Below are 5,866 nucleotides of genomic sequence, written 5' to 3' on the forward strand. Positions count from 1 at the left end.
TCGTCGTCCCGATCATTGCCCCGGCGGCACTCCGGCGCCACCGGAAGTGAACGGGAGAGAGCCCCCCTCCTTCTTCTTCCTTGGCCTCCCCCTAGATGTGAGGAGAGTTTCCCCTCTGGTCCTTGGTCTCCATGATGTCGGAGGGGCGGGAGCCCCTCCGAGATTGGATCTCCCTCTCTATTCTCTTCTGTTTCGCGTTCCCCAGATCTGGCCAAAAACTATTTCTTATATTTCGGGAGATCCGTAAGTCCAATTGTGCTGAGAGTTTAACACGATTTCCCCCCGGATATAAGCTTCCTTGCGCCCGAAATAGAGCTCCAACCAATGTTCGAGGAGGGCACAAGACACCTGGGCGCGCCAGGGGTGTCTGGCGCGCCCTAGTGGGCTGTGGGCTCTGTGGGCCCCTGTTTGCGTCGATTCCACCTCCTAAAAATCACATATATTCCATAATAATTCTCTGTGAAATTTTATTGCATTTGGACTTCTTTGGTATGGATACTCTGCGATACAAAAAACATGCAAAAAATAGGAACTGGCACTGGATCAATAGGTTAGTCCAATAAATCATATAAAAAGTTGCCAAAAGTATGTAAAAGTTGTATAATATTGGCATGAAACAATAAAAAATTATAGATACAACGGAGACGTATCAGCATCCCCAAGCTGAATTCCTGCTCGTCCTCGAGTAGGTAAATGATAAAAAAGATAATTTTTGATGTGGAATGCTACCTAACATAAACTTGATCATATGTCTAGTCATGGCATGAATATTGAGACACAAGATACCTATACTAATTACAGACTCTTTAAAAATTACCACGTTAATTAGAATTTACGAGCCGTTCATCTGATGGGACCAAGTTATTACGGTGGAGATTAACCCATATAATTCTGGCTTAATTATGTGCTTAATTCGGGAAAAAAAACTTAAAAGGCCCACGGTCCTTTCAACATGGTTGTACAAATAGAAGCCCTCCTCCCGATTTCCTAAAAAACAGCCCTCCCGTATCCCTAACCTCATCCCCACCATCCCACCCATCGCCTGCAATGGATCCGCCGCCGCCCTGATCCCGACCATCCGCCGCCGCTCCCTGCCCCATCCACCACCGGTGCTCACCGCTTTCACCCTCTGTTGCATCCCAGCACCTCCATAGCCACCGTGGACCATCTCTCTCCTTGGTCCTCTCTCTTGGATCAGCATGCGGCGACAGATGCTTTCAGTCGCGTGGTGGTGATGCGGCTGGTCGGGGAACGAGGGTGAGGCGGGCTGTGTCCCACTCCTTGATCTTCCTCCACCTTCAATTCCTCCTCTCCCACCGAACGTCATGTCCGTAGTTACTGCGACAGGCGCTCTGCTCTCCCGTGGCAGCGATGCGTATAGCGACAACAATGTCCTTTTGTGCCCCTCCACTCTTCAGACTGCCGATGCACGAAAGTACGCGGAGAATATCACGCTCCGCTTAGCAAATTCGTCCGTGTTCGAAGTGGCTGCTCGGCAAGGTAATTTTATTCTCTGAAGTTCTCTCATGGAACTTGGTGGAATGGATTCACGGGTGTGTTAGGTGGATTGCCATGTTAGTGGGCAGAATCTCCTCTCCTGTACACACGAATTTTGGTTTCGCAAGGAACTGAGTCAATACTATTGTCCTTCGGCTTTGCAATGGTGATTCAGATATGTTTTTTTTTTACAATCATGGTGGTTTAGTTAGTTTCTTAACAGGTGCTTCAGTTGGGAGTAATAGTTGATAGTGATCGACAAGATTGAATTCTATAGAGGACAATACAATTTTGTATAATTGGTGGTTTAGTTAGTTTTAAAAAAATGCTTCATGGTCTCAACTGCTATTTAGCTTACTACAGTTTAGTTGTGTGGATTGACAATACAATTTTGTATAATTGGTGGTTTAGTTAGTTTAAAAAAATGCTTCATGGTCTCAACTGCTATTTAGCTTACTACAGTATAGTTGTGTGGATTGTCGCTCATGAATAACACCCAATGCATTGCTTTCTGTTGCCCAGTGTAGTACAGTTTAATATACAGAATTTGAGCTTTGTTTGCCAAGAATACATCTATGCTAATTCCCACAAGGAGTAATTAATTCCACGTTCATGTATTTATTTCTGATCATTGATGCTTCATCTGTTTATGCTACAGAGACATGGTCACATGGATGATTAGCATCTTTTGGCAAAAGCATGTTAATTCATTGAAGAAATACTACTGCTCCGATGACTATGAGCGTGGATATCTAATCCTGATTCTTGAGGACCACTTTAGGATGTGATCATTAATGCGGCTTCAAAGCTGCTTGACATAGCATGACATTTGATTTTTACTAATCTGAAAGCATCCATGTGGCCACAGTCTGATGTGTGTGCCATAGGATTAGTGTTGTTTGAACAATTCTTAATAAGGAAATTCCACAATCTGATGTGCGTGCCATATGATTGGTGTTGTTTGAAGAATTTCTTCTTACCAAGCAGGCTTATGATTTTAGCTGTCGATGCAGAGCTTGTGCCGGATGTTCATCATCAACGCCAGTTAGGGGTTCAGGCTCCTGTCAAACTCATGTCATCAGCCATACGGACCTGCATGTATTTGATAGTTTGCTCAATCAGATTTATGCCTTCAACCACAGCTAAGGCTACCACACTACTTCATTGAGATTTCTTTACTACAGGACATGGATTAATAATATCCAACAATACAGTCATGCTTTCTTATATTTACTTTCAGTTCTAAATACATTTGTGATTTTCTATATGCTGTCTTACTAAACTGTGTGTGCTAAACCAACCATATGGTATATAGAAAGGATTCTACAATGTTAGCTTATATTGCAAACTCTTGAAAATATGCGGTCATTTTACTGTTTTTGCCGTGAACTTGGGGAGCTTTGGACAGAGTATGGTGTCAATAATCAGTATATACCAGAACAATATTTTTGTGATATTGTATATACTGACTTAGTGATAGTGGAGTATTTACCACATTTTTTCCATGGACTTTATACTGCATTTTTGAAGGGGAGCCTTGGCGCAGTGGTAAAGCTGCTGCCTTGTGACCATGAGGTCATGGGTTCAAGTCCTGGAAACAGCCTCTTACAGAAATGTAGGGAAAAGCTGCGTACTATAGACCCAAAGTGGTCGGACCCTTCCCTGGACCCTGCGCAAGCGGGAGCTACATGCACCAGGTTGCCTTAAAAAAACTTTATACTGCATTTTTGAACTGGTTAGAATAGCTGACGCCTTTTATATCTTCCTTGTGGTATATGCTACCATCCAAGGGAGTATATAAGGTACTAATTTCAAGTATATACTATTGTACTATATTTTGTCTATATACATCTGCAACCAAGTAGTATGTGCACTGCTCTTTGTGCACGGCAGTATATACATCATTTTTTGTAAGGCAATATATAACAGCTTTTTTGTGAACCAGTATACTACTTTTTTTAGTCAGTATATATATACATAATCTTTTAGTCGATATATACTACTTTTCTTTAGTCGGTATATACTACTGTTCTTGATATAAAGGGTAAAGCAGCGCACACATGACGCGCAGCAGCCGTTGTCGACTAGACGGTGCTGCTGCTGCATGGATCTATCAGTGCATGCCACGCCGCCACCATTTCTTATTGCTGCCGTTATTGATGAGATTGGCAGTGCCGTCGTATGGGTCGATCAGTGCACACCATGCTGCCACGTTGTCGACGAGATGGTAGTGCCGTCTTATCCATCGATGCTATGTGACTTGCTTCACCAATGGCTTTGCACCTTGATCCAGATTGTTTTCATGCAAAGCCTGTCATGTTTGCCTCCTAATGACCACATCCACTAAGTCAGCTCTCTCTCTCTACTACTGCAACTAACTAACTGTGATGATCTTCTCCAGGTTTTTTGGCTGGATACTGAGATGGCACCATTGTGCTGCTGAAGTTAAACCCTGTTTATTGGGACGTACAAGCGGGCGGCAAGCACACATGGCGGCAGGAGACAAGCCATATTTTACCAATGACTGCTGCTAGGATTGATGTCCTATTGCCGGAGAAACAATGGCAACAGTCGCACCGTTTTTTCTTAGTTTCTTTCCAAGGTAATTGGTGTGGTTGATTGCTACCGAGTGCAAATATTCTGCTCCTGAGCTTCAAATATATTTTTAAAACAAATCAAATCTCTCCTTTAAAATTCAAAAAAATCCTTAAATTTCCATACATGTAAATGTCCATTATGTATATGTAGCATTAGATTATAATAAATTGTTTGCAGGTTATACAAAAATACTTATCTCTAGATCTGAAATAGCAAACGGTAAATAAAAGCGATGCACGCATTGGTCTTTCAGTGTGATATACAAAAAAAGGATTTTATAATAACGTTTAAAGGTCGACAGTACAAATCAACATGTATAATTTTTCTGAAACTTCAAGAACGCACTTTTTGTTTCTTCTTTTGAACCGACCTCAAAGGAGCCATTCAGGGTTTCCACGAAATATCATGATATATTAATGTCACAGAGTTCTAAATCGTGGATTTGGTAAGCACACAAGATTTTGAACCACACCGTTAATAAAGGAGAAAGATAGTATATTTTCTGATGAAAATATAATAATTATTTTTAGAGTAAGGCATGTTAAATAATAAACTAGGGCGTACTGAGATCCAATAAGTCAATAGACGTATGAAAAAACTGGTGAATTTTGTCATATTGTAGATGCGCATGTTCGATTCACATTTTAATTTAATTGCATAAGACTCGAACTCTAGAGAAATTTTCTCGGTGCAGGCACTCAATTCACGAGCCAAACATTGATGTGGGCTACCATGGGGGCTAGGAAGCAGGATCAACTTGAAGCGAACTTAAAATTAATTCTAATGAGCATTTTGTCTTCATTCTGTCTTGATGCAAATACATCAACGTGTGGACTACCATCCATTGATGCGTGGAGACCAAGTTACTGTGGCAACATATACGCCAATGATTTTATCTACTGATCGATCTATAATTTCCTTTTTCTATTTATTAGAGTTGATCTCTGTTTTCTCTTTGTCTGTTCATGCTTGTGGCAAAATCGCAGATATTCATGTATCGGCCTCACGCGAGTCGTTGCTGGAGCCCAATCATGGGGAGGATACATGGTGGATGGCCCAACGATCCTTAGGGATGGAAGGATCCCATGACTACAGGAATAGCAATAAATAAACTATGTACTAACTAGAGCAATGATATATTTCATAGGTCTAGGATATATATGTGAAATAACAATTTACTTCATATAACTACTAGGCTGACAAGTATTTGGCATTCTGTATTTTTAATAAGTAGATGATTTTTCTACAATAGTTCCATGTTCATATGTCATGCTTCTCTGGTCCAATAGGAAACAATGTCATTGATGGACCAAAGTATATAGGGATTTATATCATCCTGGTATATATTTCTACAAGTAGTTTATACGAGCCTCAAAACACTGATTTCCAAATCTTCTCTCTTTTGGTCTCTTATGTTTTCTTGCTTCAAAATTCTATGTTATGGAATGTTTAGTGCGGGCACATATCCAATATACATAGAAGCAAGGTTAATGAAAATAAAACAAAATCAGAAATGTTAGGAGAAATTCTTTGGATCCTTTTCTGTAACTTAAATTCAACTAATCAATCACTCTTTTAGGCCACATGTTCTCTTGCTTCAAGTTTCTATATTATGGAATGAGTTTATCACTGAAAACAATTATAAAAAATTGGTCCTGCCAGGCACATATAGGATATATACATAAAAGCAAGGATAATGAAATAAAATAAAATCAAAAGTGCTAAAATAATTTTTGACTCCTTTTAAGTCACTTCGAATTAAACTAATAAA

The 5,866-nt window shown here is 40.3% G+C and overlaps 1 long non-coding RNA gene across 3 annotated transcripts; it reads left to right on the top strand.

Moving 5' to 3' along the window:
- The first annotated feature begins 986 nt into the window (after window positions 1–986).
- Window positions 987–5,437, top strand: LOC119270074. Of its 3 annotated transcripts, XR_005133915.1 has the most exons (4): window positions 987–1,257; window positions 1,348–1,500; window positions 2,511–4,099; window positions 5,082–5,437. It is a non-coding gene; the product is annotated as an uncharacterized LOC119270074 (long non-coding RNA). The 3 variants fall into 3 exon arrangements; XR_005133908.1 differs by having other exon boundaries at window positions 987–1,500; window positions 4,790–5,437; XR_005133907.1 differs by having other exon boundaries at window positions 987–1,500.
- Window positions 5,438–5,866: the final 429 nt, after the last annotated feature.

The sequence above is a fragment of the Triticum dicoccoides genome, chromosome 1A, assembly GCF_002162155.2.
Source record: "Triticum dicoccoides isolate Atlit2015 ecotype Zavitan chromosome 1A, WEW_v2.0, whole genome shotgun sequence".
NCBI lineage: Eukaryota > Viridiplantae > Streptophyta > Magnoliopsida > Poales > Poaceae > Triticum > Triticum dicoccoides.